The 21,352-nt window shown below is 48.7% G+C and overlaps 1 pseudogene; it reads left to right on the forward strand.

Annotated features, from left to right (window-relative positions):
• Positions 1–4,139: 4,139 nt before the first annotated feature.
• On the forward strand, positions 4,140–19,291 carry LOC139229848 (zinc-binding protein A33-like; annotated as a pseudogene).
• Positions 19,292–21,352: the final 2,061 nt, after the last annotated feature.

Below are 21,352 nucleotides of genomic sequence, written 5' to 3' on the forward strand. Positions count from 1 at the left end.
GTCATAATGTACCAGCAGCTTGTTCGAGCAAAGCAGATTGGTGGCTTTCTCGAAGGCTCTGTCTTGCAATGCGTCCCACACCCAGTTGTTGCCTTTTCTCAATAGCATGTGTAGTGGTTCTAGTCAGGTGCTCAATTTAGGTAGGACGTTACCAAAGTAGTTGAGTAGATCCAGGAACGAACGCAGCTCCGTTATGTTCTGCAGCTTGGGTACATTCCTGATGGCCTTGGTTTTCACATCAATAGATCTGATGCCATCAGCGGCGATTTTCCTCCCGAGGAATTCGACCTCCAGTGCCATGAAGACGCACTTCGAGCGTGTCAGTCCGAGACCACTCTATCCAAATGCAGTAGACCCTCTTCCAGGTTGTTCAGATGTTCCTTGGAGTCACGACCGGTGATCAGGATATCATCTTGGAACACGACGGTTCTGGGAATGTACTTTAGTAGACTTTCTATATTTCTCTGGAATATTACTGCAGCCGAGCGAATTCCGAAAGGGAACTTGTGGTAAATAAACAGTCCTTTGTGTGTGTTAATACACGTAAGTCTCTTCAACATCTCAACCAACTCCTATGTCATGTAGGCCGATGTCAAGTCCGGTTTTGTGAATGACTTCCCTCTGGTTAGCATCACAAACAAGTCATCAGCTTTCGGTAATGGGTACTGATCTTGTTTCGAAACCCTGTTGATCGTAGCCTTGTAGTCTCCACAGATTCTGACTGTGCCATCACTTTTCAGCACAGGAACAATGGAGCTGACCCATTCGTTAAATTCGACCGGTGATATGATCCCTTCACGCTGGAGTCTGTCAAGTTCAATTTCGACTTTCTCCCTCATCATATACGGAACTGCCTGAGCTTTATGATGGACAGGTCTTGCATCTGAGTCCACGTGGATCTGCACCTTGGCTCCCGTGAAATTGCCGATACCCGGTTCGAACAGTGAGGGGAACTTGCTCAATACTTGGGCACATGTATCTCCCTCCGATGACAATGCCTTTATGTTGTTCTAGTCGCATCTGATTTTCTCCAACCCGCTCCTGCCGAGCAACATTGGGCCATTGCCTGGAACAATCCACAGCGGTAACTCATGAACTGCACCGTTGTACAACACATTAATTTGTGCACTGCCAATCACCTTTATCAGTTCTTTGGTGTACGTGCGCAGCTTGGCGTTAACAGGGCTCAGCCTGGGCCTCACAGTCTTAGTATCCCACAGCTTATAAAATGCCCTCTCCTTCATGATCGATTGACTCGCTCCCATGTCCAGTTCCATCGATACCAGTATCCTGTTAAACTTCACATTAATCAAAATTGGTTTACTCTTGGTTATGAAGGAGTACGGTCCATACACTTCCTCCTATAAGAACATAAGAATTAGGAACAGGAGTAGGCCATCTAGCCCCTCGAGCCTGCTCCGCCATTCAACAAGATCATGGCTGATCTGGCCGTGGACTCAGCTCCACTTACCCGCCCGCTCCCCGTAACCCTTAATTCGCTTATTGGTTAAAAATCTATCTATCTGTGACTTGAATACATTCAATGAGCTAGCCTCAACTGCTTCCTTGGGCAGAGAATTCCACAGATTCACAACCCTCTGGGAGAAGAAATTCCTTCTCAACTCAGTTTTAAATTGGCTCACACGTATTTTGAGGCTGTGCCCCCTAGTTCTAGTCTCCCCGACCAGTGGAAACAACCTCTCTGCCTCTATCTTGTCTATCCCTTTCATTATTTTAAATGTTTTTATAAGATCACCCCTCATCCTTCTGAACTCCGAGTAAAGACCCAGTCTACTCAATCTATCTCAGTCTACTCAATCTCTGGCAAATCGGATTGTGTATCCGGATCCGCGCTAGTCTGACTCTCATCCTCCACGTGGTGTGTCGCAGCTCACTTGCTCATCTGCGGACACTTGCGCTGGAGATGCCGCACTCTCAGACAGTCTTTGCAACTATATTGCTTAAATCGGCACAGTTGATGCCGATGATTTCCCCACAACGCCAAGACGGAGAAGTCGGATACATTCCCGCTGGCGGACTTTGGGCAGCCACAGGTTTTACGAACGCAGCCGGATAGGCCCTGCCATGTGCCACTCTGCCGAACCAATCGCATTTACAGTACTTGCCGAGGTTCGGTTCTTCACGCTATTTGCTTTAGACTCCTGTCCGTCATCATACATGATTGAGCGATCTGGATGGCCCTTTTTAAATCCAACTCCTCCACCACCAGAAGTTTGCGCAGGATCACTTGATACCGATAACAAAGAAGTCCCACAGCATGTCTGCCAGCACGGTCCCGCTAGACGTCTTAGGTCAGCAACGAATTCTGCTGCTCTCTGGCCCTCCGATTGAACGTGTGTATAAAACCTGTATCTCGAGATGATGATGCCATCGTCTGGCTTGAGGTGCTCCCGTACCAATGTATACAACTCCTCGTACGTTTTCTCTGTTGGATCACTAGGCAGGAGTAGATTCTTTATCAGACAGTAGATCTTTGAACCGCACACAGTGAGGAACACGGCCCGGTGCCGATCTGCATCGTCGACCCCCTTCATTTTGTTGGCCACGAAGTGCTGGTTCAAACGGCTCACAAAGTCTGCCCAATCTTCTCCCTCCACGAATCGCTCTAAAAATCTAATCGTGCTCATTTTGCAAACAAAGGTTCTTGTATTCTCATCACCAAATGTTATGTCTGCAATAAAGGTTCAAACTGAGTACTGTTTAATAAGCAAGATACAACCTTGGCTCTGCTTTATTTAGGCCCAAAGTGCCTGACTCTCAAAATGGCTGGCCTTTTATACCTGAGCAGCACCATGTGCATGCTGCTCAGTGGCCTTCAACAATGACGCTATCTGGTGACTACAAACATGACGGTGATGGTGCAGATATGGAGTCAGAAGTTCATCTGAGGGTGAAATATGACCCGAAGGTTGCGAACAATCTGGTTCAGCCTCAGATCATTGCCAGGGAGAGGGATGGAGTAGCTAGCTAGGAAACGGAGTTTGTGGCAGGGACCGAAGACTTTGGCTTCGATCTTCCCAATATTTAGTTGGAGGAAATTTCTGCATTGTGGGAGCACATTTGTGACACAGACAAGAACAAGGCCCACCATGATCACAATCAGAGAAGGTTAAGATAAGATTTGATAGAGGTGTTCAAAATCATGAGGGGTGTAGACAGGGTAGGTAGAGAGAAACTGTTCCCATTGGCGGACGTGTCAAGAACCAGAGGACACAGGTTGAAGGTGTTTGGCAGAAGAACCAAAGGCGACTTGAGAAAAACCTTTTTGCAGCAAGTTATTCAGATCTGGAACGCACTACCTGAAAGGGTGGTGATGCCTTTCAAAAGAGAATTGGATAAATACCTGAAAGAAAAACATTTGCAGGGCTACGGAGAAAGGAACCAGCTGCAGGCTGAAGTGTTCTTGCAGAGAGTCGGCACGTACTGTGCTGTAACCATTCTATGATTCTCACGGTCAATTCTGGATCAGCAATAAATGCCAGCGTGGCTCATATCCTGGGAATGAAGAGTATAACAATGTCTGCCCACTCCCTGCAGGTGTACTTTCCCCGGGCTGCAGTAAAGGTGGAACTGGTGGGATTCTGGCAGGGGAGTGGGCAGATGTCATTCCTCAAGTCTTTGAGGGAGATAGGAATAGGAGTCGGCCATTCAACCCCTCGAGCCAGTTCCGACATTCAGTGAGATCTTGGCTGATCTGTATCTTAACTCAATCCACTTGTCTTGGCTCCATATCCTTTCATACCCTTGTCTAGCAATAATCTATCAATCTCACAATTAAAATTATTCATTACCAATTGAGCTAGCATCTAATGCTGTTTGTGGGAGAGAGTTCCACACTTCTCCCATCCTTTGTGTGAAGAAGTGTTTTCTAACTTCTCTCCTGAATGGCCTGGCTCTGATTTTAAGGTTATGTCACAGCCGGGGTCCCAGTCCAAATTCCAGCCCTACCCCCAGACTTCGATCCTCAATCCACCATCCCCAGGCCCAAGAATGTTGGTGCCTTTGTGTTTTATATGTTTGACATTCAAAGAAATGAAGATTTGCCAGTCAGTGTGCCTGATAACAGTGACCGTTTAAGAGGACAGATTGTGAAATGAGTTCACAATAACCCGAGGGAAATGAAACTGAAAGTAAAGTGAGGCGCAGAATAAGGAACAGCGACTGAGATGGCCGTCAGTAAACAGGTCTTCACCCTGTCGGAGGATTTAACCTGCTCCATCTGCCTGTCTCTGTTTGTGGAGCCGGTGCGCCTGGACTGTGAGCACAATTTCTGTAAATCCTGTATCCAGAAGTATTGGGAACACCGGGATCAGGCCGTGTCCTGCCCAGAATGTCGAGAGATTCGCTCGCAGAGAAGCTACATCAGTAACAGGGTGTTGGCCAATCTCTCCGAGAAAGCTCGGCAGCTGGAGCTGGACCTGAAGCTGGAGAAGGAGCGGTCTGACTGTGAGGGACACGGGGAGGTGAACCGGGACACGGAGAAGGAGCGGTCTGACTGTGAGGGACACGGGGAGGTGAACCGGGACACGGAGAAGGAGCGGTCTGACTGTGAGGGACACGGGGAGAAGGAGCGGTCTGACTGTGAGGGACACGGGGAGAAGCTGGTAATGTTCTGTGAGGAGGATGAGATTCTGATGTGCGGCAGTTGTGCAGAATCTCCTGCACATTCAGACCACAGGTTCCTGCCGCTCCGGAAGGCAGTTCTGAAGTACAAGGTAAGGAGACACAGTGAGTTACCCGTCTCCATCGCTCACCGTGTTTATTGGGCCGTTTGAAGTTAATGAAAAACTTTTGGTCAGACCTTCTGTTTGCTCACTTTCAGCTCAACACTGAAATTTGACAGCGAAGAATCTGAGATAAGACCAGTTAATAGTGTTGGTGTGTGGACTAGTGTGTTACACTGCTGTATAATGCAGCTTCCAGTAATACTTTCCCCATTACAGACTGTATTTACACTGCTGTATAATGCAGCTTCCAGTAATACTTTCCCCATTACAGACTGTATTTACACTGCTGTATAATGCAGCTTCCAGTAACACTTTCCCCATTACAGACTGTATTTACACTGCTGTATAATGCAGCTCCCAGTAACACTTTCTCCATTACAGACTGTATTTACACTGCTGTATAATGCAGCGCCCAGTAACACTTTCCCCATTACAGACTGTATTTGCACTGCTGTATAATGCAGCTCCCAGTAACACTTTCTCCATTACAGACTGTATTTACACTGCTGCTGTAGTTACAGCTGCCAACTCTGGTTGGACAATTCCTGGAGGTTTCATCACATGACCTCCCACCTGTAAACGCCCCGCCCCCAGGCTCCCGCCATTGGTCGCCGGACATGTCCATCCTCACACCGCCTTCCGAGTCAATGGGAAAGTGAACAGACTCTTCATTACCTGGTTGGATGAATCTTGTCTAAGTCAAACAGCCTTTTCCCCCATCGACAATATTTTTATAACTAATGAACAAAAGTGTTCAGAGAAAATGAAACAAACGCACCATTTTTAATGCCCCAATGATTTTTCTCCCGGGTTTGCTCGCAGTCCTGTCCTGGAGATGTATCAATTCCTGGAGTTTTGGCCACTCTGGCTGTAGTGTAATGTAGCTTTCAGTGAGGTGTCCTTCATTATAGGTGGGACACAGCACAGCCTGTAGCCCCACACTGACAGAGAGCTGAGGGATGCTCAGTCCTTGACTACATTGACTGGTCCGGCAACACCTCGAACTTTAAATTCTCATCCCTGTGTTCAAATCCCTCCATGGCCTCTCGGCTTACGCCGATGACGTGCTCCTCGCGGTAGAGGATCCCGCTGACCTGCGGAGGATGCGTGAGTGCCAGGAGATTTACTCGGCCGCGTCCTCCGCCAGGATCAACTGGGAGAAATGTTCCGGACTCCTGGTGGGTCAGTGGCGGGTGGACTCCCTGCCGGAGGAGCTCAGGCCTTTTGCCTGGAGCACGACCCATCTCCTCTATCTGGGAGTCTACCTTAGCCCCGACGAGGAAGCCTGGCCGGCGAACTGGCAGGAGCTGGAGGCCAAGGTCGCCGCTCGCCTAGGGCGCTGGACAGGACTGCTCCGAGTGCTGTCCTACAGGGGTCGAGCGCTAGTCATAAACCAGCTGGTGGCCGCAATGCTGTGGTACCGGCTGGTCACTTTGACCCCTCCCCCTGCGTTTGTCGCCAAGATACAGAAGAAGCTGGTGGACTTCTTCTGGAACAACAGGAAGCACTGGGTCTCTGTCGCGGTCTTGAGTCTCCCGCTTGAGGAGGGCGGTCAGTCGTTGGTGTGCGTCAGCGCCCAGCTCGCGACTTTCCGTCTTCAGACCCTGCAGAGATACCTTTACGTCGAGCCCCCTCCTAGGTGGTGTGCTCTGGCGAGGTATTTCTTCCGCCAGCAGCTCGACCTCAATTATGACACGCAGCTCCTGTTTGTGAACTTGGGGGGTGCCAGGACCGCCCTCCGGGAGCTGCCTGTCTTTTACAGGGAACTCATCAGGGTCTGGAACAAAGTCTCCACCAAGCGCAGCTCTCCGCCGGCTGGAGTGGCGGCCGTCCTGCAGGAGCCGCTGCTCGGGAATCCGTACCTCCACGGCCGAGGCTTCATGTGGCGGTCGGAAGAGAGGGCTGTGGCTGGTGAGGTGACCAGGGTCAGGGACCTGCTCGATGGCGGAGGAGCGGGCTGGATGGCGCCAGTCACGCTGGCGCGGCGCCTAAATTCTGCCAACGTCCGCCGCGCGGCCGATGCCATCGAGTCGCTAAAAACAGCTCTGGGCCCTGACTCCGTTAGGTGTATCGAGGAGGCTCAAGCACGTGGGGAGATCCCGTCCGAACTGACCCCCGTCCGGACGGAATTCCTCATCGGCGCCAAACCCCGGAACCTCCCTCGGGGGCCGGCGCCTCACAACTTGAGCCGCCTCGGGGAAATCCCCTCCGTGCCTTTCAGTTCCGCGCGGAGGGGTTTCCTGTACGGGCTGCTCCTGCACACCCTCAACTTTGCCATCCTCGCCGGCCGTCCGGACACGCCATGGCGTACCATCTTGCCGTCCGGAGGAGGCGGGGGTCCCCGATGGAGGGCACTCTACGCAGGGGTCCTCCCACTATTCATCGGGGACTTGGCCTGGAGGGTGGTGCACGGAGCAGTGCCGTGCAACAAATTTTTAAGCCGGTTCACGGACTCCCAGGCCGCCTGCAATTTCTGCGGTCTGGAGGAGTCCGTGTTCCATGTTTTTATTGAATGCACAAGGTTGCAGCCCCTGTTCCACTATTTGAAGGGGCTGCTCCTGAAATTCTGGCTGCACTTCAGTCCCACTCTCCTGATCTTTGGGCACCCTGTGCGGAGGGGAGCGGGTAGGTCCGAGGGCCTCCTCGTAGGACTGCTCCTGGGCACGGCCAAGGGTGCCATCAGCCGGTCCAGGCAGCGGGCGGTCGAGGGGGTCGTTCAACCTGACTGCCTGCCTCTCTTCCGCTCTTACATCCGATCCAGGGTGTCCTTGGAGATGGAGCACGCGGTGTCCACCGGTACGCTCGCGGCCTTCCGCGAGAGGTGGGCACCGGAGGGATTGGAGTGCATCATCACGCCCGGCAACCAAATTTTAATTTGATTTTACGTTTTAAAGTTTAATTTGTTTTAATTGCCGGTGCTTTTAGTGTCCCCCTCTCCTTTTATAGGGGGCACTGGAAAAAGGAAAAATTTGATTTTAGTGCCCCAAAAAAAAAAACACAAAAAAAATAAATAAAAAAGGGGCCTTGTAAATGTCTTGTGTGTGTCATCCAGGTCGGGTGGCACGGATACATGTTTTATGTTTTTGCAGGTGAACTCCAAAAAGAGTTTCCTGGAGGTTTCATCACATGACCTCCCACCTGTAAACGCCCCGCCCCCAGGCTCCCGCCATTGGTCGCCGGACATGTCCATCCTCACACCGCCTTCCGAGTCAATGGGAAAGTGAACAGACTCTTCATTACCTGGTTGGATGAATCTTGTCTAAGTCAAACAGCCTTTTCCCCCATCGACAATATTTTTATAACTAATGAACAAAAGTGTTCAGAGAAAATGAAACAAACGCACCATTTTTAATGCCCCAATGATTTTTCTCCCGGGTTTGCTCGCAGTCCTGTCCTGGAGATGTATCAATTCCTGGAGTTTTGGCCACTCTGGCTGTAGTGTAATGTAGCTTTCAGTGAGGTGTCCTTCATTATAGGTGGGACACAGCACAGCCTGTAGCCCCACACTGACAGAGAGCTGAGGGATGCTCAGTCCTTGACTACATTGACTGGTCCGGCAACACCTCGAACTTTAAATTCTCATCCCTGTGTTCAAATCCCTCCATGGCTTCACCGCCCCCCTACCATCTCTGAAACTCCCGACAGCCCGACAACCAATATTCCCTCTAACTTTTTTTTGTACTGAGCGGGCCACGAACTCCTTGAGCGCGACCTTTTTGTCCGTGAGCAAATTTTATAACAACAGCATCCACTTAAAAGCATATTTACAGTAATGCCATATTGCCACCCCACTGTCTCACATCATGACACAGACAAGATTCTACACACGTTTAACATAACTACTCTGCTGTTGAATTGTATTCCTCTAGAAATGAACACCAGTGCTTTTATGGCTTGTTTAACCTGCGTTGCTACTTTTAATGATTTGTGAATGTGTGCTCCTAGATCCCTTTGCACCTCTACTCCATTTAGACTCTAATTTTCCAAGGATTAGGTAGCCTCTTTAATCGTCTTACCAAAATGCACATCTCACACTTATCTATATTGAAATTAATTCGTCATTTAATTACATGCCCATTCTGCAAGTTTGTTTATGGTAGAATTAATTAAAAGCTTTTAGTTCGTCGTCTCAAACTCTATTTAATAAATTACTTGTCAGAAATTACGGATATAAAAGAACTACATAATGCATTAACATTTCACCAACATCACTCAGTTGCAGGGTTATGCTTTGTGCTTTTCCCCTTTTTTGGTTCCCTTCCTAAACGTCTTAATGATATATATTTAAAAAGTACAAGGTAACTTGTACAAATCCTCCCGCCCCCCCCCCCCCAATCCTCCTCAACACAATGGTTGCATGTTTGTGTAAAGCTGCTCACTTCACTCAATCATTCTGTTGTGTATCTGTAAAGCATGCACTCCCATGTTCCACCACCAGGGAGCTCATCCTCTTAAGTCCCAAGGTATCCCAGCAGCCCTTGGGAGCAGTGTATATAAGCCGGCCGCTAAGGCCTGTTCCTCATTCTGGAGTGTCTTATTAAAGACTGAGGTCACTGTTACTTTAACATCCCTGTGTTAGGAACACAATAACTGGCGACGAGAATATGAATCCAACGCAAAGATGCAGCAAACTGTGGGCATCCTAGAGAACTTCTCGGAAGGTGAGGACTGGGAAGCCTATGTCGAATGGCTAGACCAGTACTTTGTAGCCAACGAGCTGGACGGAGAAGGAAGCGCTGCAAAAAGGAGAGCGGTCCTCCACACGGTCTGCGAGGCATCGACCTACAGCCTCATGAAGAATCTTCTGGCTCCGGTGAAGCACACAGATAAGTCGTACGAGGAGCTGTGTACACTGGTTCGGGAGCATCTTAACCCGAGGGAGAGCATGCTGATGGTGAGGTATCGATTCTACACGTGCCAGTGATCTAAAGGTCAGGAAGTGGCGAGCTACTTCGCTGAGCTAAGGCGACTTGCAAGACAATGTGAGTTTGATGGCTACCTGGAGCAAATGCTCAGAGACTTTTTTGTACTGGGCACTGGCTATGAGACCATCCTATGAAAACTTTTGACTGTAGAAACATTGACCATTGCGATAGCACAGGCGTTTATGTCCACCAGTGATAACACCAAATAAATCTCTCAGCACACAAGTGCTAGCAATGTTCATAAATTAACTGGAACTGTGTTTGCGAGCAGAAATATACAGGCCAGAATCCACGAGTCTGCAACTGCCAGCAGGCCTCAGGTGACCCAGATGACTGAGTCCCCAACAAAGGATGAATGCAAGGCAATTCACACCTTGTTGGCGTTGTGGAGGCTTCCATTCAGCCTATTCATGCCGCTTCAAAGGGTATGTTTGCAAGAACTGTGGAACAATGGGGCACCTCCAACAAGCATGCAAACGAGCTGCAAGCTCTGCAAAACCTGCTAACCACCACGTGGTAGGGAAGATCAGTCCATGGTGGATCAAAGCAATTTCGAGCCTCAGAGAGAGGAGGCAGATGCTGAAGTACATTGGGTGCACACATTTTCAACGAAATGTCCACTTATAATGCTAAACGTAAAATTGAATGACTTACCTGTAGCCATGGAACTGGACACTGGCGCTAGCCAATCCATCATGAGTAAAAAGATGTTTGAGAGACTGTGGTGCAACAAGGCATTCAGACCAGCCCTGAGCCCCATCCACACAAAACTGAGAACGTACACCAAAGAGCTTATCGCTGTCCTAGGCAGCGCTATGGTCAAGGTCACCTACGAGGGCACGATGCACGAACTGCCACTCTGGATTGTCCCAGGCGATGGCCCCACACTGCTTGGAAGGAGCTGGCTGGGCAAAATCCGCTGGAACTGGGACGACATCCGAGTGCTATCACATGTTGATGACACCTCATGTACCCAGGTTCTTAACAACTTTCCTTCCCATTTTGAGCCAGGCATTGGAAACTTTTCCAGGGCGAAGGTGCGGATCCACTTGGTCCCAGAGGCATGATCCATTCACCACAAGGCACGAGCGGTACCTCACATGATGAGGGAGAGAGTGGAAATCGAGCTGGACAGGCTGCAACGCGAGGGCATCATCTCCCCAGTGGAATTCAATGAGTGGGCCAGCCCGATTGTTCCAGTACTCAAAAGTGATGGCACGGTCAGGGTTTGTGGCGATTATAAAGTAACTATTAATCGTTTCTCGCTACAGGACCAATACCCGTTACCTAAGGCAGACGACCTATTTGCGACGCTGGCAGGAGGCAAGACGCTCACCAAACTCGACCTGACTTCGGCCTACATGACGCAGGAGCTGGAGGAGTCTTTGAAGGGCCTCACCTGCATCAACACGCACAAGGGACTGTTCATATACAACAGATGCCCGTTTGGAATTCGGTCGGCTGCAGCGATCTTCCAGAGAAACATGGAGAGCCTACTCAAGTCGGTACCACACACGGTGGTCTTTCAGGACGACATATTGGTCACGGGTTGGGATACCGCCGAGCACCTACAAACCCTGGAGGACTCGATCGCGTAGGGCTGCGGCTGAAGAGGTCGAAGGGCGTCTGCATGGCAACAGAAGTGGAGTTTTTGGGGAGAAAGATCGCGGCGGACGGCATTCGGCCCATAGACGCCAAGACAGAGGCTATCGGGAACGCGCCCAGGCCACAGAACGTCATGGAGCTGCGGTCGTTCCTGGGACTCCAACTATTTTGGTAACTTCCTACCGGGGTTAAGCACCCTTTTAGAGCCCCTACATGTGTTATTGCGCAAAGGTGAGAACTGGGTATGGGGAAAATGGCAAGTAATTGCTTTTGAGAAAGCCAGAAACATTTTATGCTCCAACAAGCTGCTTGTATTGTATAACCCGTGTAAAAGACTTGTGCTAGCATGTGATGCGTCGTCATATGGAGTCAGGTGTGTATTACAACAAGCTAACGTTGCGGGGAAGTTGCAACCTGTTGCCTCTGCTTCCAGGAGCTTGTCTAAGGCCCAAAGGGCTGATAGCATGATTGAGAAAGAGGCATTAGCGTGTGTGTTCGGGGTAAAGAAACTGCATCAGTACCTGTTTGGCCTCAAATTTGAGCTGGAAACCGATCATAGGCCTCTCATATCTCTGTTGGCTGAAAACAAGGGGATAAATACTAATGCCTCAGCCCGCGTACAAAGATGGGCACTCGCGCTATCAGCGTATAACTACACCATCCACCACAGGTCAGGCACTGAGAACTGTGCGGATGCTCTCAGTTGGCTACCATTGCCCACCATGGGGGTGGAAATGGCGCAGCCTGCAAACTTGTTGATGGTGGCGCAGCCCGCAGACTTGTTGATGGTCATGGAAGCGTTTGAAAATGATAAATCACCTGTCACGGCCTGCCAGATTAGGACTTGGACCAGCCAAGATCCTCTGCTGTCCCGAGTAAAAAAACTATGTACTGCATGGGAGCTGGGCCAGCATCCCCGTTGAAATGCAAGAGCCTATCCAGCCGTTCCAGCGGCGAAAGGACGTGCTGTCCATTCAGGCAGACTGCCTGTTGTGGGGTAACTGCGTAGTGCTACCAAAAAAGGGCAGGGAGACGTTCATCTTGGATCTCCACAGCACACAAACGGGTATAGTAATGATGAAAGCGATAGCCAGATCCCACGTGTGGTGGCCCGGTATTGACTCTGACTTCGAGTCCTGTGTACGGCAATGCAGCGTATGTGCTCAGTTGAGCAACGTGCCCAGAGAGGCACCACTAAGTTTGTGGTCCTGGCCCTCCAGACCATGGTCGAGGATCCATGTCGACTATGCGGGCCTATTTCTCGGTAAAATGTTCCTGGTGGTGGTGGATGGTTTTTCAAAATGAATTGAATGTGAAATAATGTCGGGAAGCAGCACCACTGCCACCACTGAAAGCCTGAGGGCCATGTTTGCCACCTACAGCCTGCCTGACATAATGGTCAGTGACAACGGGCCATGTTTTGTTTCACCAGTGCCGAATTTAAAGAATTCATGACCCACAATAGGATTAAACATGTCACCTCAGCCCCGTTTAAACCAGCCTCCAATGGGCTGGCAGAGCGGGCAGTACAAACCATCAAACAGAGCCTTAAACGAGTCACAGAAGGCTCACTCCAAACCCGCCTGTCCCGAGTACTGTTCAGCTACCGCACGAGACCCCACTCACTCACGGGTGCCCCCAGCTGAGCTACTCATGAAAAGGACACTTAAAACCAGACTCTCGCTGGTTCATCCCAACCTGCACGATCAGGTAGAGAACAGGCGGCAGCAACAAAATTTAAACGATGATGGCGCCACTGTGTCACGGGAAATTGATCTGAATGACCCTGTCTATGTGCTAAACTATGGACATGGTCCCAAGTGAATCGCGGGCACGATGATAGCTAAAGAAGGGAGCAGGGTGTTTGTAGTCAAACTAGACAATGGACAAATTTGCAGAAAGCACCTGGACCAAACGAGGCTGCGGTTCACAGACTGCCCTGAACAACCCACAGCAGACACCACCTTTTTCGAGCCCACAACACACACCCAAAGGATCAACGACACCACGCCGGACCAGGAAATCAAACCCATCACGCCCAACAGCCCAGCAAGGCCAGGCTCACCTAGCGGCCCTGCAGGGCCAACAACACGCCAGCCCAGCGAGGGCACAGCCAACACACCAGAACAGACATTTGTACCGAGGCGGTCCACCAGGGAAAGAAAGGCTCCCGACTGCCTCACCTTGTAAATAGTTTTCACTTTGACTTTGGCAGGTGGAGTGATGTTGTGTATCTGTAAAGCATGTTCCGCCACCAGGGAGCTCATCCCCTGAAGTCCCAAGGGATCCCAGCATACCTTGGGAACTGTGTATATAAGCCGGCCCCCCTAAGGCCTGTTCCTCACTCTGGAGTGTTTTTATTAAAGACTGAGGTCACTGTTACTTTAACCTCCCTGTGTGCGGCCTCATCTGTGTTAGGAACACAATACATTCAAAATCAGATTTTGAGGTATTTCAATTTTCAAATGTTTTAAGTATTTCAGAACCTCTTTAAAAGCGTTTGGCCTTCAAGACCTGGTTGAAACTTGTTTAGATGAGGGGAAGATTGATTTGAGTTTCTGTTTCTTCCAAGATCATGTTAAAAACATTTTTGTTCCCCTAAGTTTTGAATGCTCATTTATTGTGAAACGATCGTTGCAGCTTTGACAGAAGAAGTTGCTCCAAGTATCACTTTCCCTCTTCAATGCTGTTGTTGAACATACAACAAAAAAATAAACTAATTCAAAACAGAGCTCAAATAAGAAAGTGAATAAAGTGGTTAAAGTTCCTAAGAAGGCGGTGAGGTTCTCTATCCCCAGACTCTACATTCCTCCAATTCTGGCTTCTTGACCATCCCCGATTTCAATCGCACCATCATTGCTAGTCGGCCCTTCAACTGCCGAGGCCCTTAGCTCTGGACTTCCCTCCCTCAACCTGTCCGGCCTCGCTACCTCTCTCTCTCCTTTAAAGATGCTCTTCAAAACCTACCTCTATGACCAAGATTTTGCTCGCCTTTCCTAATATCTCCTTATGTGGCTCAGTGTCAGGTTTACCCTTCCCACTCTTCCTTCGCGATGGAATGAACCAGTTTGAATCACAGGCAGTCGCGAGCCGATTAGTCAGGGGGCTGATTTCGTCATCACCCCACTGCCCCCACCCCCCCACCCCCCGGAAGCTGATTGGTCATCCAATGATTCCAGTAATATAGGACGTGTTTAATTTTGAGAACAAAGGTGGGTGATGCTCGGGAGCGGCAGAAACGGAAGGACAGGTGTCAGCAGGAGTCTGCAGTAGTGTAGACAGTGGGTACAAAAACTGACCTTCCTGAACAGTGATTGTGTTATTTATACATGGGCTCTGACTGCGTTTCAATAGCCTGACCTCACATCTGCGGTAATTGTATGCACTGTTGTTTTGTATTTGTTTGTTTGTGTGTGTGTGTGCAAATGTGAGCTGGTCTCCAGTCCTCTTGGGTAATCCTTGCCGCTGGACCAAGACCTAGCTCTGTCAAGCCCATGTGGTGGCTGGTGTGCAACGGCCACCACACGTTAAAATAATCCACGCACAGACATCTTCCACCCTGCAATATCTGGTTCGGGACCTGGAATAACAGGTCCCTCATTGAAACACCTGTGAACTCATCCCTTTTTAGTGTAGAAGCAAGTCATTCTCAATACGAGAGACCGTCTAAGAAAAATAAATTGAAAGGGAGATCATGTTTTTTGAGGTTGTAACTATTAGAATTGAAAAGGAGGAACCAGTGGATGTGGCGTATTTGGATTTTCAGAAGGCATTCGATAAGGTGCCACACAAGAGGTTATTAAACAAAATTAGGGCTTACTGGATTGAGGGAAATATACTAGGATGGATTGAGGATTGGCTAACGGACAGAAAATAGAGAGTATGAATAATGGCATACAGTGTGTGTGTGAAAGCGTGGTGAGTTGAATGGGGTACAGTGTGTGTCTGAAAGGGTGGGGAGTTGAATGGGGTACAGTGTGTGTGAAAGGGTGGGGAGTTGGATCAGGAACAGTGTCTCTGCACTAGATCTGGAGACAGTAAAGCTACCTCCTGAACTTGGATGTGGGAGAATGTTCAAGAAATTTTCAGTCTGGTTGGTCTGTTAAAATCAGAAATGTCACACCTTTTTATTTTGTATTCATTCATTCATGTGATGTGGGCCAGCATTCAATGCCCATCCCTAATTGCCCTTGAGAAGATGGTAGTGGGACACCACCTTGAACCACTGCAGTCCGTGTCGTGAAGGTACTCCCACAGTGACACTTCTTCATTTGCTTTGTGCTGATGTTGCTTCAACTAACTTTTGAACAGATATTTCTACTACCATGTTTGATTCAGTTCATAAGGGATTAACTTCCATGGTTGCAAACACTTTGTTTTTCTTCACAATAAGCCAACAACCATGAATTATTTGCAACCAGTCACTTAAAATGATAATTAACTGTTCAGTGGGAGGGTCACTAGGTACAACGTAAAACACATTGCATGCCATTGCGAGAAGATCAGTTTGTGCAATACCCAAGGGTTCAGGTGCCATCCCATTCCATTGGCCCAGCAGGGGACTTAGCTAAAACCGACATATAAAAGCCTGCTGATGCTGCATCAAAGGGTCAGGTTCCACTCAGGGTCATAACATTGATAGTTCAGTAGCTGGAACTCCCCATCTCGTAGACTTAAGGCTGGTGACAAATAAGTCTCTCTCACTCTCCCAAACACAGTGAGTGAGCTGTGTTCTCACATCAGCAGTGAGAAACTGTCCATGGATTAAAATTCTGGATCAGCTAGTTTCAAGAGCTTAGCTAGAGAAGGTGAGCCAGTGTTCAAAGCGTGTTCCATATTGATTGTATTTCATAACTGAGGAGCAAGGAAACTGATTGTACTCACTGAGAAATCTGTATAGAATTAGAGTCTACAGCACAGAACATGCCATTCGACTGTAACATAACCAGGCTCTGGGTAAACAGGTTTCACAGGAACACAACCAGTCTCTGGGTAAACAGGTTTCTCCTGAATTCCCTATTGAATTTATTAGTAACTGTCTTATATTGATGGCCCCTAGTTTTGGACTCCCCCACAGGTGAAAACATCTTCTCTATGTCGACCCGATCATTCCCATTGATATATTTAATGTACCATAAACCAGTTGTTGGTTTGAAGCTGTGCCTAGTCTGATTGAGTACTTTTCACTCTGCCTTTTGTAAACAGAGTTACACACTAGTGACACAGACAACGATCCCTGACACCTCTCCTCACAGTTTGGGAATAAACAGCAGACATTGCAATGGGTTATGGTGAGATCTGATTCCATTTTTAGGACCAGCTGAAATCGGCCTTGGATTCCATGGAGGGTGAAAGGAAAAGTAAAAGTGAATTAAAACGGCAGTAGGAGGAGAAGATTTCAGAGCTGGATGTGAGTATTACTGCTGTTACCTTTAAACACTGTCACCCTTTAAAAACACGCTGGTTAAATGATCTCTCTCTCCATCTTAGGAACTCACAGAATCCCTGGAGCAAGACATCGCCACACAATTTGCCAAAATCCATCGATATCTTGAAGACAAAGAGAAACATTTAATCGAAGAGCTGAGGAGACAAAAGGAGGAAGATCTGCGCCCAATGGAGAAGAGCTTGGAAAGAATTGAAGAGGAACTGACATCACTTGAGGAGAACATACTGAACCTTTGTGCAGACATCGAGCAGCAAGACAGTATCTCTTTTCTCAAGGTGACCCTTTGTAACCCAATCCCCAAGCTGTTGGTGTAAGTGTAAACAGCACTTTATAATAGGGCTCAAAACCACACCACAACAGTGCACAATATGCGGTATAACTGAGGACCAACAGGTATCAGTCAGGATTGAGCTCTGAGTGTCGAGGAGACTGTCCCACACTGTCAGGCCCTCACACTGGCTGCAGTATAACTGGAACCCGAGTGAGGAAAATTTATTAAACCTCTTGCTGGTCCCCTTCATGTTTTCAATGTTAGTAAAGAGTGGAGAGGACAGTCCACTCTTCACTGAAATAGATACTTCACTGACACTGAGAATTCAACCAATGTACCTAAATAGAGGTGCTCGGCTTCACCTAGTTTGACTGTGTTGTGCAGTCAGCAGTATAACTCAGAGCTACCAGGCTTACAGACCATCGCTGCCGGAAATCCCTCTGTTTCCCGGGCCCTGGTTCTGAGAACCTGAGTGAGTGAGAGATATTGATCTTGTTCTTGCCCTGTCAATCTAACCATTACACTGTTATTACAGGCCGAACAGCATCGAGCAATATATCAATCGACTCGCCATCTGAATATCCCCTATAGGTTACAGAAGTTTCTTTGTTCAAGTTAAAGGTTGTCTCCTCTCAGATTTCTCCCCTCCCCTCCCCTCCTGTCCTTAATGAGTGACAGGCCCATTGGTGCTCTCTTGAGAACAGTGACATGTTGGGGTTCAGTCCGTGGGTGCTGGCCCTGGGAGCAGTGACATGTTGGACAGGATCAATGAAACTTCAAAGTCTTCAGCAGCAGAGGAAACCCTGTGGAGTGTATTCCGGGGTTAACTGATGTCGTATCACATCACTGGGGCCCGTCAGTGAAAACTCCCCCCAGATCCCTTCATATTTTACTGAAACCACTGATTACACATCATTAAACAGGACAATCTAAACAGCACCCTGTATTTATTAAAATGTTTCTGATTCTCTGTCCTGCAGGAACTGAAAGGATTGAGAGAAAGGTGAGTATCCAATCCAAACCCACACACGGTCTGACACTGTGATCAGTTTGTATCCAGCAGTGAGTGAATAAATCAATCTCATTCAAACAGGTACCTGGACAAAGGTGAGGATGGTGAAGGTGCAGAGAAAGGTGAAGATGAGGAGATACTGGTGTCGGCTAGTCTGAAATACGCAGCATTTCGAGGCCCATTACTCTACGCAGTGTGGAAGGAAATGAAACAGATCATCTCGCCAGGTCAGAAACTCCCCAGCTTTGTGTCCACTTTCTGTAGTTTCCTGCTCTCTGCCCCCTCTCCTGAAGGTGCTGCCTGTTGCTGGGTACAGGTCACTGGGGCAGCAGCCTCTGGGGCCTCACTCAAGGGGCCGTTCTTTATGTGGGACCTTAGATTGGGCAGTGATTAGACTGGGACCCTGGGCTGATTGTGTTCCTCTCTGACCCAGGACTCACTGGACAGTGATCAGACTGGGACCCTGTAATATCTGTTCATACTGCAGTGGGAATATATCTGACTGTACACTGTACCCAGTCTGTAATATCTGTTCACTGTACATACTGCAGTCTGGGAATATATCTCACTGTACACTGTACCCAGTCTGCAGTATTTACTGATACAGAAATTATGGTCTGGTTGCCGAGTCCAGTTATACAGACACCAGATATTAACCTGTGTCCGTCCACCTTCCTCTGTCTAAAATATTGAACATCTTGTTGTTTTTATTTCCCCAGTCCCAGCCTCACTGACCCTGGACCCAAACACAGCACATTGTTCGCTCATCCTGTCTGGGGACCGGACCAGTGTGAGAATCAGTAACAGAAAATTACAGCTTCCTAATAACCTGGAGAGATTCGATGGGTGTTATTGTGTCCTGGGGTCTGAGGGATTCACATCAGGGAAGCACTACTGGGAGGTGGAGGTCGGGGACAAGACTGAGTCGAGTTTGGGTGTGGTCAGAGAGTCAGCCAATAGGAAGGGAAGTATAACAGCAAGGCCTGAACATGGATACTGGACTTTGTGTCTGAAAAATGGGAATCAATATAGAGCCGCTGACAGCCCATGTGTCCCACTGACCCCGAGTGTGAAGCCCAGGACCATCGGAGTTTACCTGGACTATGAGGGAGGACAGGTGACCTTTTACAACGCTGATGATATGTCCAATCTCTACACTTTTACTGACACATTCACTGAGAAACTCTTTCCTGTTTTATATCTTGGATCGTATAATGAGGGTAAAAATGCTGCTCCTCTTAAACTGCGGCATTTCGAGCCATAAGTTCCTAATCTGATGTGTGAGCGGAGAGAATGGGCCGGTGGTGACTGGAGCTGGTTTTGTGAGCGGGGGTCGGGGGAGGAGCACTGGTCACTGTGCAGATTTAAATTCACAGCGTGTCTTTTATTTCCAGCAGGTTCCCTGCCTGGGAGCAGGTCTGACGGACAGGCTTGGCCCCCTGTCGGGCGGGGAGCGTTCCTGGGTTGTGGCCCCCTCCGGAATGGGAAAGGGCGGGGGGAGCTTTAGTGGGGGTGGGAGGAGGGAGGGCCTGTACTGGGTTAGTGGGAGCATGGGGGGGGGAGGGCCTGTACTGGGTTAGTGGGAGCATGGGGGTGGGTGGTGGTCACTGGGAGGGAGCATGGAACATGGGGGGCGGTGATTGCGGTAGGGTGGGGGTCTGATCTTGGTGGTGGGGGGGGGCGCTGTGTGTGCTGTGATCGGGTGCAGCGAAGCATTCCCGCCCCTCCTGCTCCACCAGCAGTGCTGGAAAGGTGTTCCCACCAAGCTGCCCTCACCTCCCTTTAGCCGCCAGGTTTGCAGCCACCTGGGAGAGGGTGGTTTGCCCGGCCACCATTCCCGCCTCATTTAAAACAGCGTGGGCAGCTTTGAGTTCTTTAAATGTTCACATCTCACAGCTCTTGGGCTGTTACTGTGCAGGGTGAAGAGGTCCCAACGTGAGCTCCTGGCCGCTCGCACCAGTTCTCCAATTTGGAACTCTTCACTCCTGGTCATTCCCCCGGGAGAGGCCTTGCTGCTTTATGAATCCGGGGTCCATGTTACACATTCCAGCAGTGCCGTTCACCGTCAGCAAACCAGAGTAATGGGATCCCGGAGTCACACTGCACTGTTCACACACACCCAGGGGCTAGCAGTACAAAAATACATAAAATATACAACAGTGTTATATCAATGTGTAAAACTGGCTCCAGAAGGGCTGAAGCAACGCGGGGTTGCTGAGTTACACTTCGTGGTTGTAACAAGAACAAATCTCCACAGGAACTTGCATAACCTGGCTCCAGACCAGCTGAAGATCTCCATAACCTGGCCCCAGACTAGGTACCACACCACAACCCAGGGACACAGAGATATTTAGCAAGTCTGAGCCAACCAGGAGTACACGTAAAAATTCCATTAGGGATTAGTCTGGGATAGACCTTTGATTTCAGATCGGCGAATGCATTTTGGGAGTTTGAAGGTTTTCTTCGTGCCGTTGAAGCAATTCTAAATCATGCAACAATTGTAGATATTGTTAGAATTAAATGTATTTTTCTGCTATATAATAAATTACTCTCTTCCTTATAAAGTCATGGTTTATGCCTGGGCTTTCTTATCAGCGAAAAGATGCACTAAGTTTTATATAAAGGCTTGGAGTTTCCACTCGATTGCACTGATTGCAACCTCACTCCTCCCACCGCTAGGTGGCGCAATACCAGGATGAACCCAAATAGAAAGCTCCATTTTTATTAAACTGCACTATCAATTCTGTCCTGCCTATAAGTAGCAATTTAAACAAATTTATAAAATCTAGACAACAGCAACTTATAGTCATTTAGCACCTTTTAATATAGTAAAACAGCTCAAGGCACTTCACATGAGCTTTTATAAAAATAAATTGACACCAAGCCGGATAAGAAGATATTAGGGCAGATGATGAAAAGCTTGGTCGAAGAGGTAGGTTTTAAGGAGAGTCTAAAAGGAGGAACGAGAAGTAGAGAGGCAGAGAGATTTAGGGAGGGAATTCCAGAGCTTCGGATCCAAGCAGCTGAAGGCATAACCACCAATGGTGGCGCATTTAGAATCGGGGATGCTTAAAAGTCCAGAATTGGAGGAGCACCAAGATCCAGAGAGATTATTGGGCCGGCGGAGATTACAGAGATAGGGAGGGATTTGAAAATAAGGATGAGCATTTAGAAATCGAGGCGTTGCTGAACTGGAAGTCAGTGTAACATAGAAACATAGAAAATAGGTGCATTCAGCCCTTCGAGCCTGCATTGAATATGATCATGGCTGATCATTCACCTCAGTACCCTTTTGCTGCTTTCTCTCCATACCCCTTGATCCCTTTAGCTGTAAGGGCCATA

The sequence above is a fragment of the Pristiophorus japonicus genome, chromosome 19 (assembly GCF_044704955.1).
Source record: "Pristiophorus japonicus isolate sPriJap1 chromosome 19, sPriJap1.hap1, whole genome shotgun sequence".
NCBI classification, from domain to species: domain Eukaryota; kingdom Metazoa; phylum Chordata; class Chondrichthyes; family Pristiophoridae; genus Pristiophorus; species Pristiophorus japonicus.